Below are 20502 nucleotides of genomic sequence, written 5' to 3' on the forward strand. Positions count from 1 at the left end.
CCAGAAAAAGGGCGCTGGACATTCCTCTTGCTTCTGGGGTGCCTTCTCAATGTAAGCTTTCTTTCTCTCTCTTTTACATGTATGTATATATATATGTAAGAGGAGAGAAGAAGAAGAAGAAGAGAGTTTTAATGTTGTAGGAAACTATCCCAAGGGACCTTAAATATCTAGCAAGAGAGAGAGAGAGAGAGAGAGAGAGAGAGAGAGAGAGAGAGAGATGATGAAATGAAATGTTATATACGCTTTCAAAAGGCCAAAATGACCTATGAGACCAAACTATTACAAAATGGTGAATCTAATACCATGTCTGGGTACAAAGGAACTAGAGTCTAGAACAAAGATACTACTACTAGAATCCATCCTCCTCTGCACTCTGGATGTTGAGAGAGTATGGCTCGAATCCTTAGCTGTAGTCTCCGTTGATGCTGTGTAGCCCCTCTCCTCAATCGTGGCCATCTAGATCTCCGTAGCTCCAGTGCTCGGTCGATGAGAGTGCCGGTAGTGGTCGAATGAGTGTGGGCCGAGCTCTACAGTGATGGTTGCTACTCTGGCTGTCCCATATCTAGTGAAAAGAAATCAGTAATCTGTCTCTAGGACTGTCTCTCTCTATCTCTCCCCAATAAAGAGTCTCTATATCTATGTAACTCAAGTAGATATAGCCCAAGGCATCTCTGATCCTCATAACTCATGACCCTATAGAAAGGACCCTCTCTGAATAAGCAGTGGAAACGGCCCCGTATCTCATAGTCCACTTTGCAATGTAGCTCTGTCTCTTGCTCTAGCTAGCATAAGCGACATATCTTGCTGTCTGTTGGTATCCCTCTGAATCTACCAGTCTCAATCGCAAGCTGATGTGAGGATGTGCGTATTTGACCAATGGCACACTGCAAACCATGAGATATATGTGTGTCCATGTAGCTGGGTCAAATCACAAACCCATCTCCTATGAGGTGGAGAAGATGCTCTCTATAGAAAGCCACCTTTGTGCCCAACTCCTGTGGTGGCTCTATCCACGTCCTCCTGGTATCCAGCTGGATCAGGTCCTGCCAAACGAGTCTAGTAATCTCCACCCGTAAAAGAGACATCGAGGGTGTCTGAAGAGAGTGCTGGAAAGGGGGCAGCCTGTCCACGATGAAGCCATGCGTCTAAAACCATGATGTCACGTGTTCATACCAGCATGAAGTGTCCCCCTTGCAGAGCTAACTGTCTGGAAGACGCAAGGGCCAATCTAGCATATCCGTCTCTAGTAGTATCTCACAAGCTGTGCACAAATGAGACACGTCTGGTAAGCGCCTCAATCTCCATAGGAGGTGTAGCTAGCTCTGCTCGAATGATAGCATGGGGTACAGAGGCCTTGGCTCTGATCAGTCGAGAGATCATAGATACCAAGGACCTCTCCATACGTCTCCAACCATCTTAGCCTACAGAAGGTCCCCATATCTGCACCCCATACAACATAGCTGAGGCTACTAAAGTATCAAAGAGTCATAACTTTGTCCGAGGTTCCTGGAACTGTACCTGCGAACACATCCTCTCCAAGCCTCCCTAGGCTGCAAAAGCTCTAGTTAGTCTAGTCTTTGCTTCTCTTCCCAAAGAAAGTCTCGGCCCAGTGAAGACAACCCCAAGGTCAGTGTATGCATCTCTATACTCTATAACCTCGTGACCATATGTGAAAGTCGGTGATCTCCTGATCCACTGTGGTGTGGTGTTAAACACCATAACCTTGGTTTTACCAAGGTTTACAGACAATCCACTATCCTCTACAGAATTGTGTAATGCATCCAATCGTCGTTTCATACTCTCTGGTGAGTCAAAGATCAACACAATATCATCAACGTATAACTACAATGGGATCCATGTCCCTATCAGCTGGGCACCTCTATCACCCTCTCTGGCAATGTAATCAGACACCTCATCAATATACATATGTCAAAGGTGCAGTGGAAAGAAGGTGAATCGGATGAGGAACTTGTCTGCAATTGCGATCAAGACACCTCTTTGTGACGGGCAGCCAATAGATGTCGAATCTATCGCGATGGATCTCCTGGCCGTAAAGGCACAAGCGCGTACCGCCCACCGAACGGGCACTGTATCTTGCCGGGGATGCACAACCGCTACGGAGCGGTGGTAATAGGCCCGAAAGGGAAGCGCTAGGGCAAGAGAGACAAATCGCAAGTTGAGATCACCACTTGCAGAAAACGCTAGAGAGAGAATGTGCAAAAATGCTAGAGAGTGCTCGCTAGAAATCGCAAATGCTAGAGAGAAAATGCTAGCAGAAAAGAGAGCCTAAACATTGGTAATTTGCATTCAACAACTTGCCAACAGTACAAGGGGGGGGATTGCCTATATAGGACAAACTCCAGTTTGCCCTACTCAGTTTGCGCGGAAAGCCCATCTCCAAAGTAGCCTCCGAATCCAACTGACTAACATGTAGCACTACAAACAGCATGGTACTCTGCCTCTGTGGAAGGCAAAGCAATTGTTGGCCGTTTCTTGCTGCTCCATGAAACTGCTCCTGAGCCAAAATAAAAGATCAAACCTGTGGTTGACCGTCGTCCGTCTGAATCACCTCTACAATTTGAATCACTCCATCCCAGAATGACGTGGGGATTCAAACCTCAAGCTGCATAGTGAATGCTAAATGCTAAATGACGAGGTCGCCTTCAAATACCGCAGGACCCTGATGGCCTGCTGCATGTGTGACTTGGCGGGTTTTTGCATAAAGGAACTGAGTAGACACACCGTAAAACTGACCTCAAATCGAGTATTGAGTACCCAAATGAGAGAACCAACCAGTTTTCGATACTTTGTTGCATCTGCTAGAAGAGGAAGACCAAACTGTGACAACTTATGATTGGGATCCATGGGAGTAGAGATAAATTTGCACTCGGTCATACCGAATGCTTCCAATAATTCCCGGATGTACTGCTCCTGAGAGAGGAAGATGCCCCCCCTCTGTCTTTCCTAACCTCCAATTTAAGAAAATGATGAAACAAGCCAAGGTCTGTCATCTCAAACTCCTTTGACAAGGTTGCCATAATACTGCGGATGTGCTCAACATGGCTACCTGTAATCACAAGATCATCGACGTAGAGGATAACAAGTGTCATTAACCCTCCTTCACGGAAAACGTACATATTTGGATCAACAGAAGATCGCTTGAAGGAGTGTCGTAGAACAAAGGAATCAATCTTTCGGTACCACGCTCTAGGCGATTGCTTGAGGCCATAGAGAGCCTTGAGCAATCTACAAACCATATTGGATCTTCAAATCTTGGAGGCTGCTCCACATAAACCTCCTCCTCCAGTTCGCCATTGAGGAATGCCGAAACCACATCCATCTGAAAAACCGGCCACCTGTGAAGGGCAACAAGGGCAAAAACAATCCAAATAGTTGCCATCCGTGCGGTCGGTGCAAAGGTCTCCTCGTAGTCTACACCTGTTTTCTGGAAAAAACCTTTGGCAATAAGTCTCGCCTTGTGCTTGTCGAGAGAACCATCAGCTTTATACTTGGTCTTGTAGACCCACTTGACCTCGATCACTTCCGCTGGGGAGGCAGCGGAACCAACACGCATTTGTTGTTCTTCTTGATGGAATCAATCTCTTTCTGCATGGCCAACTTCCATTGAGGTAGTGAAAGTGCCTCCTCAACTGTAAGAGGAACTCTGTCCTGGATCACTGAAGACATCAATGCATAGTTCACTTGTGGTAACGGGACATCTACCTCGGCAAGTCGAAGTCGATGTGAGCGTCGCGAGGTACCGGCTTCTCGCCAATCGGGTGGAAAATCTGAGGTTGTTGAATCTCACAAGGTCTCCAATAACCACTTCGGCAACTTGTTGGGCTTGCTTCCCTCGGGGGGAGCCACCGGCAAATCTGTCTCTACATCGGCACTGTGATGAGATCCACTGTCAACTGCATCTTTGGGTATGGGTGCATCCTCCTCTGTTGCCCGAGGGACAGGGGTAGGAGAAGAGGGCTCATCATTGGGCATGTCAAAATCTGGGTCTCCAAGAATCGGAAGATCAGGAGTCGTCATGGAAGGCTTGGGAGCAGAAGCCCCTTGTGAAGGTAAGGTCTCATTGAAGACAACATCACGGCTTAAGACAATCTCCTTCTTTGGATCATTAAGTCGATATCCCACTGAAAGAGAGTTGTAGCCGACAAAAATCATTTTGTGGGTCTTGGGGTCAAACTTCCCCCTTTGCTCCTTTGTTACGTGGACATAGGCATCGCTCCCAAAATTCTTGAAATGGGAGACGTCGGGCTTCTTACCAAAATAGGCTTCAACTGGTGTCATCTTTGGAATTGAAGAGGTTGGAGGTCTGTTGAGGGTGTGGACAGCTGTCGCAACTGCCTCAGCCCGCAAGGACTTAGATAAATCTCGATGCTCAAGCATGGTCCTAGCCATCTCTACTACTGTCCCGTTCTTCCGTTCCACAACTCCATTCTCTGAAGGTGTATTGGTATTCGCAAGCTCTCGCTTGATATTATGGTCCGTACAAAACTGAATGAAAGCATTGGAGGTAAACTCCCCACGTTCATCCGATCTAATGGTCTTCAATACATGATTGCTTTCCTTCTCCACAAGAGTAAGCCAATTCTTGAAGAGGCCAAAAGCCTCGTGCTTGTGTTGTAGAAAATATGCCCAAGTAAAGCCGCTAAAGTCATCCACCAATAACATGAAGTAAAGAGCCTTGCCGAGGGAAGGGGTCTGCATAGGTCCACAAAGGTCGGTGTGAATTAACTCCAACACGGCAGTGGCTCGACGTGAAGAACGGGATGGATTCTCGATGTTTCGCACTAATGCAGGCAATGCATTTCCCATGCTTACTCCCAATATCTGGTAAGCCTTGAAGCAACTGTTCTCGAAAAGGAAGTCGAAGGGCATCATTGTTCAAATGGCCAAACCCGTAATGCCATAAATCACTTGTGGGTATCCGAGTCGAGGAAGAAAGAGCGTGGAGTCGATAGAGGCCGTTCTCTACCGAGCCCCCTCTGACTTCTATACCAGTCTGCTGATCTCGTATAGATACCGAGTCCTTCGTGAAGATCACCTCCTTGCCAAGCTTGCACACCTCGTGCAGTAATATAGGATGAAAACCCAATTTCGGAGCATAAAGTACCTTGGAGGTATGCATACTACCTAGCTCCATGGAACCCTCGCTGTGAATGGGAATTTCAGATTTGTCGCTGATGAAAATAGTACCACAGTGTCGCCGCATGTTGGACAATAGATCCTTCGTAGGTGTCATGTGCCGTGAGGCACCACTATCAAGGATCCAATCACGACTATCTCGAGGAGAAAGGGTCACCAATGTCTCCGATGTCCTCGAAGAGTCCGTCGAAGGGAGAATCTCCAAATGAACAAAGGCCGGTGACGGTACTACTACTGCCGAGGAGGTCGAAGCTTCTCCAACTCGCCTTGGATACTTCCTCCAATAATGTCCTTTCTCACCACAATTGGTGCAATGCCGCTCCGTCTCAAGGTGTCACGCTCGGCATCACTCTTCTTGTCTTTGGTGTTGGTGCTTTTCTTCTTACCCTTCTGCTTCTTGTTGTTGTTGTTGTTGGAAGAACCGGTCAAGGCTTCAAAGCCTGACTTCATCCCCTATTGGAACCTCTCCTCTTGGTCTAAAACCATTGGAACTAACTCCTCCCAAGTGATAGTATTCAACCGTCCACTGGTAATCAAGGAAGAGTAGAAGCTGGTATACCGGGGAGGCAATTGAGCCAAAAGTTGAATGGCCATGTCCTCCAAATTGATAAGCTTTCCCATATGAAGTATCTCCTCCTGAAGCTCTTGCATCTTGTTGATATGATCCTGCATGGAAGTATTCTTTGCATCCAAGTTTCTCAACTGCACCTCGAGGGCTATCCGCTTCATTGGAGAGACCTGACCATAGAAGAAGGCTGATCCCACATCAACCTCGCATCTTGCATTAGCCGAATGTGGCCAATCACCGCGGGTGAACTCTTGAGGATAATAAAAGACCGGATTCGGACATTGACTCGTTCCCATAACTTCGCTCCCTTTGAGTCCTTTGGCTTTTGGAAGGTGCTTGAGACAAATCCTCCAACCTCGTAAGAGTCAAAGACTGCCATCATGGCTGCTTTTCGAAGGGCATAATTGTCTACATTCAATCGCCGATCTGAGGGAAAGGTAGGGAGTGTAGGTATCTTGATTGGTTGATTACCTACTCAGGAATAGAACTGGGACCAATCTCCCCATTCGTCATTGACGGTGTGGTCACCGCCACTGATCCCATCCTCATGGTGTCCTTCATCACCATGGGCTGTCAGAGTCATCACTTTTCTCCATGGTGTTGGAGAATTTGGGCATGTGAAGCGGCTAGGTTGAAGTGGAAGAGAGGAAATCTACAAATCTGTCCACTACAGCCGAAATTAGCCCCAAAAGAGTGAAAAACACAGAAAAAACAGCAAAGCGCCTCCTTTTTTCGCAAAAAACAGCAACTCAATCTTGCACAAATCACCGATCCGATTCAAGAGCACGCCGTGGCTCTGATACCATGTCAAAGGTGCAGCTGAAAGAAGGTGAATTGGATGAGGAACTTGTCTGCAAACTGCGATCAAGACACCTCTCTGTGACGGGCAGCCAATAGATCTCGAATCTATCCCGATGAATCTCCTCGCGGTTAAGGCACAAGCGCGTACTCCCCACCGAATCTTGCCGAAGATGCACAACCGCTATGGAGCGGTGGTAATAGGCCAGAAAGGGAAGCCCTAGGGCAAGAGAGAGAGATCGCAAGCTCAGGTCACCACTTGCAGAAAACGTAGAGAGAGAATGTGCAAAAACGCTAGAGAGAGAGTGCTCGCTAGAAACTGCAAACGCTAGAGAGAGAAAACGCTAGCAGAGGAGAGAGCCCAAACGTTGGTAATCTGCATTCAACAACTTGCCAAAAGTACAAGGGGGGTGACTGTTTATATAGGTGTAAGGTGCAGCAGAAGTGAATGTTGGACTTTGCTCAAGATGAGTGCTCCGAACTGTGCTCAAGGGTTCCTTTTACTTACGGAAGGGAAGTCCGAAGCCTTCCGTTCCTTTAGTAAGAGAGTGCAATGGACACAAACAAAGTGGTGAACGCTGTGAATGAAGGTGCATGAGACTGAGAGATAGAGAGAGAAGAGAATACGACACCAGAATGTTGTCAAACCCTCCTCCGAAGGCCCCACTCTCTATGGCGAGAGCGGTCTACTATTGATTGCACAAATCTCTACAATGCTTTGGACTTGCCGACGATGTCGACGACGATGAGGATGACGACAAGACGGGCTGAAATCTGAAAATGCTAATGGCTGAAATCTGCAAATCTTTATCTCTTGAATTCTGACTCTATGTTGATGACGACGATGTGATGACGACGCACTGAAAACTGATAACGTTGGTCTTCTTGTTGTCTTGTCGTGACGGAACTGCAAAATGCTGTTTGTTATGCTGCTCCAAAAACACTAGGTTGATTTGGAGTCATGCGGGGGGAATCTGCTAACGCTAGGGCTGATCTGTTTTATTGTTGTCACCGGGGCTGATCTGCAATGCAAAAACGTTGGAGGCTCTGTAATGCTGAAAAACGCCAGGCTTGGTTCTTGGCTGAAAACGCTAGGTTTACCTCCGGTGGGGGGTCTTGTTGAGAAGGCGCCTAATGAACGCGAAGTTCTTGCTGCCTCTTCTGCCCAACAGTGCTAGCGCTAGGTTTCTATATATATTTGCTTAGCAAAATTGCCCTACCTAGTTCCCAACAAAAGTCACTTAAAAATAATAAGTGAAAAATGTCAAAAATAGGGAAAATAGGTCTATGCACTGTAAAATGCTCGTGATGGGCTCTGATGGAAATCTGATGGTCATGCTGTGTGCAACGAGAGGATATGCATCTAATCTATAAGTGTCTGGACATGCACGGTCTGTGAAGAGACTCACAAAAGTGCCAGATCACTTCCTTTGCTAACTGAAGTGAACCCATGTCATGAAGTAGCTTGTCCACGTACAGATAGGGTTAGATGTGCACGTGACAATATGACAAACTCCAGTTTGCCCTACTTAGCTAGAAAACCCCATGATTGGCTAATAAATATGTGAACTCATTAAAAGTGACCTGGAACACATATTTAAATTTTAGTGGCCTAAGTGTAGATGACTCGAGACTCTGACTTTGGGAAACACTAGGAACAGGGGTCATGCCTCATGCCATCCTATCAGGTGAGCAATACAATGATGTGCATCCCCGAGAATAGGTACGTTGTCACGTGTACATCTAACCCTATGTGCATGTGGACAAGCTACTTCATGATAACGGTTCAGTTAGCTTAGGAAGTGTGCTGACACTTTTGTGAGTCTGTTCGTAGACCGTGCATGTCTAGGCACTTAAGAGTAGGTGCATATCCTCTGGTTGCACACAGCATGATCATCATCATTACCATCAGAATCCATCATGAGCATTTTACAGTGCACAAAACCTATTTTCCCTATCTTAGCCATTTTTCACTTATTATTAATAAGTGACTTTGTTAGGAAACTGGGTAGGGCAATTTGACTCAGGCAGTATATAAGAAAAGCTAGCACTAGCACTTTCTGGCAGAAGATGGGACCACAATTTTGACAGTGCACCTTCTTAGCAAGACCCCCTGAAACCGGCCCGTAGGGCGGTAGGCGTTGGCTTTCACCCGAAATTCTTTACTTTATACACACACACAGAGCACTTTGCAAAGAGAACCTGCGACGGGAGTTAACACTTCAACTCACACACGGCTCGGAAGCTAGAATGCTCCGAGCAGACGCCGACAACCTGTAGGCCCCAAAATTGGCGCCCCTTTCGGTATTTCTTTATTCTTTAGGAGGGTAAATTACAAGGTAAGGTCCTGGGAATCCTTCACGTGTATCCACCTAGATACCATTTGATTTGGCCAAATTTCGGCAGCATAACAGCCCCAAAACTTGCGCGAAACCAATTCCCCTGCTGGAACTCGCTTGCACTGTCGTATACCCTCTGATTCCTGTCCAAAAACAGTAAATTCAGCACGCTGTATTTACTGGTTTTTGCCCTGTTTTCAGCCCCAAACAGTCCCCTAACTGTCCTTTGCCAGTGGGGCACGATTCCCAATGATCCTGGCGTCCGTATGGCTGAAAAACAGTCAAATTACAGCGCATACACAGCGCTGATTTTGCACCTGTACGGTGAGGTTATGACCCTCACCAGTGCCTGCTTTGGAGCAGCAGTTAGCTACCCCTGTTCCTGCTCAAGGAGGCTCTTGCCTCAGCACAAAAGCATGAACCCACACAACTGTACATCAGTCAAATGAGTAGCCCTCTTGTGGGGCATCACATAACTGCACGTAGGGGAGAAAGAGAGCAGTATGTAGCGTGCGGGGCATCACTCCCGTCACCATACTGTGCATAGAGGGCAAGGTAAGCATTCCATAGCTTCTGTACCTGTTGCAATCCGCCTGTGGCTGAAAATGGCGCCCCCTTTGATGATATGCAACTCGTTTTTGCCTCCCAGAGTGGCAGAATCGCTCACAAGCTGACACGTCGCCCAGTTTCCGAGTTTGGGCTTTCCCTGCTAAAAATATCTCAACTGGTGCGTCAGTTGACTTCGCGGCAGAGTTGTAAAGTGTTCCCCTAGTCATACCGAAGGTAATGACGCGAACACATTTCGTGGCCCAAAATAGCAGTTCCCTAAATTTTAGGAGATGCTTCCGTTGGGCTCCCACTGGTCTTCTGACCATCTATCCTCATTGGGACCGCATCCAAAAATGCAATGTGGCCCAACTGTCGGATACTTTTTGTTGGTAGTCCCACCTTGACTTTACGCCTTAATTGAGTTACTTCCTAGTATCCACCAACTTGCTAAGTGCGACGGGGGGACCTATATGATCTTGCTCTGAGCCTAGACATCCTCCTACCATACGAATTCCAGTGCCGACCACTTCCCGTCTGCGGGTGAATCTACCGTTCACATTGGCCATACAATGTCCGACCGTTTGCTACTTTAAGAAGAGGGTCTTAAACAAATAAAATAAACCCCATTGGAAAGAAACCAACAACCAAGGTTAGCAGTTGCCACATCTCTATGACATGGTTAATAACTGCCACGTCCTCGTGACATACCCCCCTCTTGAAATCGCAAACGTCCTCGATTGCATACCATAAATGCACGCCACTGATGATCTTGTGCTATCAACACTCTTTTATCATCGCATGTATCCGCAAGAAAGGTCGTAACATACATAGATACAAATGACTTAATGAGGCCTTCATACTTTTGCCATTTCTATCTATGGCACTGAATTCATATGTACATTCGATGTACTAGCTCTATCATTACCCCTCTTTGCACACGTTGGGTTGGGGCATAAGTAGGCTGTAACGCAAAGGCTTCAAGGTAAAGCTGCAATACATTTGGTGACTCTGACAGTTCATGCTCTTCCATCCACTTTGCATCCATAGGCGGATAGTTCTTGAACTTCACCAAATAACGTCTTGCAACTTGTCCTTTAACTTTTCTGTCCTTATGTGCCAAAACTTGCTCAGGTACCAGGATCTCATCAAGTTCCTCAACTTCTGGCTGATCCTCAACTGGCATATCTTCTGGCACATCACCCACGAAGGGTCTTAGAAGACTCACGTGAAACGCATTATGAATCTTCCACGCATCAGGCAATTTCAGTCTGTAAGCCACATCGCTGATCTTGTCAAGCACTTGAAAAGGCCCATAGTAACGCATGCTGAGCTTAGGAAACAGCCGTTTCTTGCCCTTCATCTTCTTTAACCTTGCCTTTTCGAACCTTAAGAAAACCCAATCACCAGGTGATAGTAGTAATTCACGACGGTGACGATCAGCAGCCTTTTTCTGTTTTGCCTGAGTCTTCTCCAAGGCAACTTTAATCTTCTTATACATCTCATCCATGTTCTCAACATATCGATCTGCCTCAAAGATCTTGTCCTTTGTGTGCAAAATGGGAGGAACCTTTTTGCCGCCTTCAACAATTTCAAAAGGTGCTTTGCCAGTAGACGAATGCATCGTATTATTGTACGCATACTCAAGCATAGGCAAATACTGTTCCCACTTGCCCTTATTATCTGACACATAGCATTTCAGCAGATCTAAGACAGTAGAATTGGCCTCTTCTGACTGTCCATCAGTTTGTGGATGAAACGAAGACGAGAACTTGAGCGTAGTACCCATGTTCTCAAACAATCCTCTCCAGAACAAACTGGTCATGCGAGGATCACGATCACTGATAATCGATTGTGGCATACCATGGTACTTAAACACATTGTACATGAACAAGCGTGCCATCTGATCAGATTTTATCTTCTTCCTGACAGGGATAAAATGGGCCTGCTTGCTGAACCTGCAGATAATGGTCCATATACCATCATTCCCTGTTGGTGTCCTTGGAAGATCAAAGATAAAGTCCATAGCAATGCTTTCCCATGGCTTATCCGGAATCGGCAGTGGTTGTAACAACCCTGGTGCCTTTTGCTTGTCAAACTTGACCTTTTGGCAAACTATGCATGCTCGCACAAAGGCATCCACATCTCTCCTCAAGGTAGGCCAATAGAAGAACGTCTCTACCGCTTTAACTGTTGCATCAATGCCACAATGCCCTGCATACGGTGGGACATGACTCTCTTCCATGACCTTATGTCGCAGTGGCCTAGTGACACAAAGTCTGCCATGCATCATCATAAAACCATCTCTGAGGAGGTAGTGCTCGTGATGTTGCCCCTCTTGTAACTGTTCAAAGATCCTTGCAAAATCTTCATCAGCAATATACTGTTCCTTCATGTCATCTAACTCATGATGATAAGGAATTGACACAGCTGAAATTTGTGGCTTTCTTGATAACGCATCAGCCACAACATTCTTCTTGTCTTCCACATGCATAATCTGGAAGTGGAACATGGAAAGAATGTTTGCCCATCGCATATGCTTTTCGGATAACTTTGACTGTGTCAAGAAGTATCGCAAGGTCTGATGATCTGTTTGGACAACAAAATCAGCACTTAAGAGGTAGTGCTTCCAGCTAGAAAGCGCATGAATCACGGCCAAGAGCTCTTTCTCATAGACTTGCATAGTCCTCTCTGGCCCTTGCAAAATTCGGCTTTCATAGGCTACTACCCGTCCATCTTGCATTAGCACTGCTCCGATGCTACTGCCACACGCGTCACATTGGACCACAAATGACTTCCTGAGATCTGGCAAAACAATAACTGGATCTGAAGTCAACTTTTCCTTTAAGAGACTAAAAGCTGAAATCTCTTTTTGGGTCCATCTGAAAGTGACCTCTTTCTTTTGCAATGCGTGAAGAGGCGATGCTATCTCTGCAAAATTTCTGATAAACCTTCTATAGTAGGAACACAATCCCAAGAAGCTTCTGACATCGTGCACAGTCTTCAAGTCTGGCCATGTCTTGATAGCTTCGACCTTTGCGGGATCCATTCTTACACCATCCTTTGAGACTATGTGGCCCAGAAAGTGGATCTCTTCAAGGAAGAATTCACTTTTCTTAGGATTGACAAGCAACCTGTGACTGCGCAGCTCTTCGAACACAATGGTCAAGTGACGCCTATGCTCCTCTTCATTCTTCGAATACACAATCATGTCATCGAAGAATGTTCCAACAACTGTTGATGCGAGCGGAAAATCCGGTCCATCATTCTGTTGAACGTGGCTGGAGCATTTGTTAGCCCAAACGGCATCACTAGAAACTCATAAAGACCAAATGTCGTTCTAAACGCAGTCTTGTGCACATCCTCTGGGCTTATACGAATCTGATGGTACCCACTCTTCAGGTCTATCCTGCTGAAAATTGCAGCACCCTCTAAACGATCGAGAATATCATCAATGTGAGGAATAGGAAACCTATTCTTGATGGTAATTCTTATTCAACGCACGGTAATCAATACACATGCGCCATGAGCCATCCTTCTTCTGCACTAGGAGCACTGGGGAGCAAAAGGGTGAAGAACTAGGCTGAATCAGCCCCTTCTCTAGTAACTCCTCAACCTGGCCCATAATCTCTTTCTGCTGCGCCGCACTAACCCTGTAGGGAGGTCTATTTGGTGGGCTACACCCTGGCACCAAATCTATCCGATGGTCCTCAGGTCTCTCTGGCGGCAATTGCGACGGTAATGAATCAGAAAAACAGTCACTAAACTTTTGCAAAAATGCTGACCTTTCTTTATCTAACACAGATAAATTTGACTGATCCCTATCTGAGACATCACGTGCAAAAATCAAGTACACAGAAAGATGATTCTTTATTACAGAAGTGATAGCAGAAGCAGATACAATAGGGACTGACTCTCCTTTAAGCTTTACATCCAAGATGTGAGTTTTGCCCCTATGCTGTACAGTGATCTTTTTGTTGTAGGCATCCAAGACTCCATGCACTCGGAACATCCACGGGATCCCCAACAAGGCGTCACAACCTTCCAGCGGCATGATGTAAAACTCTTCAGTGTCCACATACGACTGAATATGCAGACGCAGTTTTCCAATGATAGGAGTAACACACTCTGAGTGGCCAGGACATGCCAACCCTGCCTCTGCTGTGTACCCCATCTCTTCAGCTTTGATGCCGAGCTTCATAGCTAACTCTGGTGAGATAAAGTTGGCTTTGGCACCTGGATCAAAGAAGATGAGTGCCGTCTGATCTCTAACTTTACCCCATGTCTGCATAACTCACTGGCATCTGTGTTGGGCCTGTCACCCACCATGTCTGGCACTAAACCTGTCGTGGGTTTAGGCTTCTTGCCTTCCTGGTCTTCTTTATCCTCTGAGTCAGCTGGCCTTTTCCTTTGTGGACAATTGATAGAAATATGACCAGGCTGCTCGCATATAAAGCATTTGTTCTCAGCCATTAGGATCTTCTTTTCCTCGAGCGACTTGCGCACAAAAGGCTTCCTTTTCTGTTTCTTTGCCTGCGCTCCAGAAGTCCCAGCTGAATCCTTGTCCTTGGTGGGCTTTTCTGACCCCTGTGACGCATCAGGAGCCGTCTTCACAAAGGGCTTCTTCGCTGAATTTTTCTTTTGCTGCCCTCCTTTATCACTGCTCGGAAATCCACTATCCTCTCCTTTCAACAAGGCAAGACCAGTGTTCGCAACTTCCATAAGCTGAGTAAGGGTAGCCACTCTATTCTTGGTACAGTAATCGCGAAGCCCTTTAGGCAACCCACAACAATACTTCTCTATCTGCTCTGTCAGTGGCACAAATCTGTAGGAGGTCACTGAGAGTAATGCTTTACAAAACCTCCTATTGTACTCCAGCAAGCTCTTGCACGAAGCTGCCGTAAGCTGGTGCCAATCTATCAAGACATCGGCTTCAAATTCATTTGATAGCCAAGCAGATGCAAACATTTGCTTGAAGTAAACCCAAGTGGTGGGTGCCTGTCCTTGCATTAACAATGTCGTCCACCAGGTAAGCGCATTGTCCTTTAAGAAAGTGGCAGCTTTCCTGACCTTCGAGGCCTCTGTAAAATTCCCTCCCGCATAAGCTGTATCAAACTGCTGGAGGAAAGTGAGTGCCTTAGTCTTGTCCTCGAAACCACTGAAGGTACTGAACTTTACTGCTGCACCACCTTCTTTGTAAGCCTTTGGCTTCTCTAGTGCCCCCAAGTTGTCATACGGGATGGTCTGCAACATGGGCACTGTACTAGGCATGATCGGCACGTGTTGGCCATTCACATTTTGCGTCAGAGGTGCGATATCTGGCTGCTGTCCAGAAAAACCAGCCATGCCAAAATGACCCTGTGGCACCCCAAACTGGCCCTGGTTGCCGTGGAAACCTTGCTGCATGCCGATAGTACCATACATGGGGTTTGGCATGATGCCTTGCATACCCCCGAACACTGTTCCTGGCATGTACGGCTGACTTCCAGACGCATAACCAGCCATACTTTGGAACACTGATCCACCCCCGAAATACCCAGGATGTACCGTGGGTGGTGAAAAAACTGAGTGCATAGCCTGGTATCCAGCTCCCTGTCCATTCAAGACAGCATGCTGGCTCTGAAAGGTGGCGGCCTGAACTGGCATAACCTGTGGAATAGGCGTTCTAGCCACCTGTTCAAGCACGGGAGGAACCCAATGGAACATTCCCTTTCCGATGCTCTCATCACCCATCACGTAACGCATCAGGAATATCCGTTTCTTAGTCTCTCCTACCGAACTAACGGTACAATCCCTTCACGATGCTTAATGTCACCCATCATATGACACGTCAGAGTTGTCCGTTCCTGATGGCTTTTGATAATTCCACTAGATTTGCAGTTTCTAACCTTTACGGTTCAAGTGCACATATTTAAATATCCTAATTTCAATAAGTAGAAATTACTCAAAAAAATAAGAAAATAGTCCATTTAGCAACAGACATCGTTCTGATGATGCTAAGGCATTGCCAATAAATGCATCACAGTGGCCCAACTCAATATATGGAAGTCAACTTTTCCATGATATCCTTGAATAGTGCCAAGAAGAGCACCAACAAGGGGAATAACCGTACTAGTAACACTGGTAACTAATTCTGCTTCAATGCCAGGCGCATATTGATCATAATCAAAATTCATGGTTTTGAGAAATCTTAAATGAATAAATTTTCTAGTGTTAGCACTAAATCACAGCTAAACTGAAAGAAAGAATCACACTGTAGACACGGAGTGGCAGAGTTCCACTTCTAGAAAAATATTGGCCCCAAGCCCTGGTACCCCTTTTGATACTTCTTATATATTGATCGTCACAAAGTACTAGGGTACAACAATCTAAAGAGCGCACTCTACCATCTACTTCCAAGCTAATTTGCAGAAGTGGCCCTCTAGGCTCTCTTACAAAGGCCTTAGCCAAAAAGTATTAGATACAAAAAGTTGGCACCAAGTTCAAAAGCAACGCTGTTATCAAAAACTTGGGCTCAAAAGCATCTCCAAAAATTGCTACGTCATCCACCGCATCTTCTGGGTTGCCACGACCAGATTTTTGGTCCACTTTCTAGAAGTTCACACTACCGGCCATTAGCTCCCCTAACCCTTCAGGATTTCCTAGGGTCATGCCACATCATCCCTTTGTGACATCTGGAGACCCAAACCAACGGCTGAACTAATTGTTTACATGTAATCACTTCCGACGAGGGATCGGACGGAAATACAGAGATAACTGCAAACTTTAACATTTCAAAACACTTAAATAACTCTGAGAGAGACGACACGACTCGGCGGAGTTCCGAGCCAAGACGTATTGGCCCCAAAGACTGGTGCCCCTTTTGGTATTTCTTTATTATTTCGCAAAGTACGACTCCCGAGGGTCCGACTCTCTCAAAGACTTTTCGTCTAAATGCCCCAGGAAGTGGTCCTCTAGGCACTTATAAAGAGTACAAAGGATGTCAAAAGCAGAGCCCCAAAAGCATCTTATCTAAAAGCAATTAAGTCCAAAAGTACCTGCACCAAAATCTGGACCCAAAAGCTACCCAAATATGTTGACGTAAAAAACGGAAATCCGTACAACTGCCACATGGCCTGTCAGAGTAAACCGCGGAAAATCATCTTTTTACTAGGTTAGGCCCCTCGGCAGGACTCCTTAAGTTGAAAAAACTTATGCTTCTTCTTCCTCTAAGTTTTCGGCCTCTCAGCCGGTTTCTGCAAAACTCAGTCAATGTTAGTCTAAGACCCGAAGGCCCGTAAGATATCCCAACATCATGCAGATGTCATGCAACTACCACCTAGCGAAAACTGATCATGGCATAAAGAATAATGGCTTTGACCAAGAAATTGGCATGGACCACCTTCCTAGGGAGAGTAAATATCTGAGGCGAGCCAAACGAATGTATTCAACCGATACGTCTATGACCTCGATGCAGAAATCCTAACCCTAAAACCCGCTGTCACAAGACATGATTGCGACAAGTCCTCATGGCGAGACTTGAGAGCTATGCAATGCCTAGGACATGTTCCTAGAGAAATAGCTTTGATTACTTTGTCCAAGAGTGTCATAAAACTTTTCCGATGGGTTTTGCAACACGGCTAGAAATCGATTACGACAAGCTTAAAAATTCTACTAAACCAAGATTAGGAACTAGAGATCTAGAGATCTTGACTCCCATTGCCCCATTGATTGGATCTCTTCCATTAAACTCAAGGGCTATTCTGATGAGCAACAAATTTTCATATCATAAAGCTTCCTCACGTGAATGTTAATCTCTTAGTTTGACACAATATCACTTGCCTTGATCCCATAAAGAATTGATCGCAAGCATGCAAGACAACCACTTTGGGTGGTGTGAAGATGAAAGAAGACTACGATAATTCTTGCCATGGAAATTCCTCTTAGAAAAGAGATTGAGCTCGATAGTGAAGGGACCAAGGCGAAGGCTCAAACAAGCATGGTTCGGTAGGATACATTCACTGACCATCGACAATGTAAACATTTAGCACAAAACAGAAATGGATTGATATATCAAATCTGCCGAGCACTATTTCAGTGCGAAGCAAAACTCAATTGATGTGTCGAGGGCAGAGGTGCTTCCTAGCACAAGCCAACGCTGGATTGATGTGTCAAGCCCAACGTTGCAAACCCATCCTTTTATCGTAGCTTCTTTAGTTAGGAACGAATGGTCTTGTAGAAGACTTGAAGGATGTTATAAAATACTCCAGCTCCTTGTGCCAAATTCTCTCACCTTTTCTCTATATCTCTAGTTCAAGTTGCAGTTGTGGTTTCGAGCCTTCCATGCACATAAAAGTGCAATACGTTCATTACATGCTACCACACTAGAGCTCAATTTCAATCAATCTCTTTGATTAGTACTATAGGTGTGCAACACATCATTGTTAACAAGCTTGTAAAGCATGGTTACAAATGCAAAAGAAAAGGGGCTAGAAGCTTAGTGAAGTGATTCTCACGATTTGTAGAGTATCTCTAAAATTTTAGACAACACTTGATGTAATGGCTACAATCTCCACAATGCCACAATGCTAATGCTTTGTTTATTAAAGCGTGCACACATGCATATTCATACACACACAAATTCTACTTTGGTTTAGATGGATAACAAAAAGACAACCCCAAATCAAGGCAAGAAAATGCAACAACTAATTGAGTGAGGGTTTATCATTGACAAACATTGTAAAATCCCATTCACATTAGGTTTTAGAAACACAAGCTTTGTGATAGTTTCAATCGAGGTAATTTGAGGAAGGGCTCAGTATGTGGTAACATTTTTTTAAAAAATTTTAAAAATGGTGACACGAATCTTGCAACATCCCTTGAGGAGCCATGTGGCGAAGAGGCAACCAACCAGGGGCGCAGGCCGGAGGGGGCAGCCAAGAGCGGGAGCAGGCAGCCTGGTGAGGAACAGGTCGGACCAGCAACCAGCTGGCAGAGCAGCAGGAGGCAGCAAAAGTTTTTTTTTTTTTGGTAAATTGGTTGCAAGCAGTCACGGGAGCTCTCTCGATGAGTTCGCTTAGCGCAAAGAGCTCATTTCCAGCCTGCAGCTTGCGAGCTTGTAAAAATTGACTAGTAGCCATATGCAAAGTATGTCAAGCGTTATTAAATTACATAGAGATTAGCTAGGTTAATTTTACATTCTCTCTTTCCACTTCAAAACTTAACTGTGGTCTGGTCAGAGATTATGACGTTATTAAATTACATGGAGATTAGCTAGGTTAACTTTACATTCTCTCTTTCCACTTCAAAACTTATCTGCGGTCTGGTCAGAGATGGTTTTATAGGCACAATTTAATCCAAGTGTTTCAAATCCTCGTGTATGTGAGTGTGTACGCCAGTGTGCACTTTTGTGTGTGTGTGTGTGTGTGTGTGTGTGTGTGTGTGTGAGAGAGAGAGAGAGAGAGAGAGAGAGAGAGAGCAGAGGACGTGATTTCATTTACCGAATTGAAAGGAGGGCCACGGGCGCGCGTCCAGTTCCAACCAGAGATTCTTGCCTTTGCCAAAATGGTACGACCCACCAGAGCATTCTCCAAAACAGACGGCGTGGCACTGTCGATGACGATGGTGTCATTTGCAACAGTATGCGCCGGCTACAGCAGCTCTCATGCACTGCCTTGCGGGCCGCCTCTACTTCCGGAAGCATCTCCCTCTCTCTCTCTCTCTCTCTCTCTCTCTCTCTCTCTCGCTCCTTCCTCCCGCGCTCACTTAAGTCTGTTGGCCATAACATGCTCGAGAAAAAGCATTTTCTTAGCCTTGAAAACTCATTTTCTCAGAGAAAAACCATTTTCTTTGAGGGTCAAAAGATGACGCAAAACTCTCCCTCTAGGTGTTCTCATCTTCATCATCATATTTTGCTCTTAATAACTCTCCGTGCAATGTAGAGAGAGTATGGATTAAGAGATTTTATCAATGCGATCCATCTAACCATAACAATGTTAGACGTGGAACAGCTTGCAATCATCCCTAGCAGTGGTGGTAGACAATCTGTCTCCACAATGACTGCTCCCCCAATAAGTACTCTTTGTCGCACTTTAATGTTGTAGCAACACCCCATAATTCTCTCTTAACCTATGGATAATCCTTTCTTTGTCCACTCAAAACTTTAGCTCCAAACCTTGTTACATATATGTGCCCTTCTTCATCATCATGTCCAGTCGCCCAACCAATCCCTATAAGACTAATATTCACTATCACAATCATAGGCCTCCCACACTTGTAGTCAATTTTTCTCAATGTAGGAGCATTAACCATCATCTTTTTTAATTTTCTAATAGTTTTTGTATGCTTCTCTGTCCACATAAACCTTTGTCCCTTTCGTAGCAATTGGTACAACGACTTTGCGACATGAGCGAAGTGTGGTAGCTAAATCAAGTAGAGCACACATGCCCCTAGAAATCTATGAACTTCTGCAAATGAAGTGCATATTTCTTTCATCTTCTAGATTGCTTCAATTTGCGCACTCGGCCTTCGTCCTTCAAAACCTCCCTTGCCCCAAAAGTAGATTTTTGTCATGAAAGAGTTTTGTTCACTTTCTCAAGTTTGGACAAGATGGAATCACCATCAACAATACGATTGACAAAAACTTTCTACATCTCCTCTAATCTAATGACTCCTCTTTTTCACCCTCTTCACACTCCTTTACTAGCAAACTGTCAATAAACGGCATAGTGATTTGAGGAATGAAATCCCTTGACAATTTGTTCATCCCATTCATCATATGAGCAACTGAATTAGTTGTTCACCCTAAGTAAAGTACACATCCTTACCAACCCTAATCGAGTCCTCGTTGTAGTAAGATTCCTGCTTTCCAATGCTAACTTACATTAATAATATCCTGAGTACATTGGATCCTTGAGTGTCCCTGAAACTATAAAATCATCTTGTACATATCATTGGAATGTATCTTCACAATATCTTTCCTATCTTGTAGCTTGGATTCCATGATTTCTTCAAGATCTACACTTGTATCCAAAAAAGACACTTCTTCCACAACTTTTGAGATCACTTCATTTGGTTCGATAACTTTGCATCGTTGAAACTCACTTTACATGCTTC

General features: G+C 45.3%; 1 long non-coding RNA gene across 1 annotated transcript in view; it reads left to right on the forward strand.

Moving 5' to 3' along the window:
* LOC147422130 (uncharacterized) overlaps window positions 1-20502 on the forward strand; it is a 34933-nt gene that overhangs the window by 554 nt on the left and 13877 nt on the right. The window contains exon 3 of the long non-coding RNA XR_015186724.1: window positions 1-51. This exon is cut by the window's left edge and continues 12 nt beyond it. This is a non-coding gene — a long non-coding RNA (uncharacterized LOC147422130). The remainder of the gene's footprint in view (window positions 52-20502) is intronic.

Source organism: Adiantum capillus-veneris, chromosome 27 (genome assembly GCF_014529385.1).
Source record: "Adiantum capillus-veneris isolate H3 chromosome 27, ASM1452938v2, whole genome shotgun sequence".
NCBI lineage: Eukaryota > Viridiplantae > Streptophyta > Polypodiopsida > Polypodiales > Pteridaceae > Adiantum > Adiantum capillus-veneris.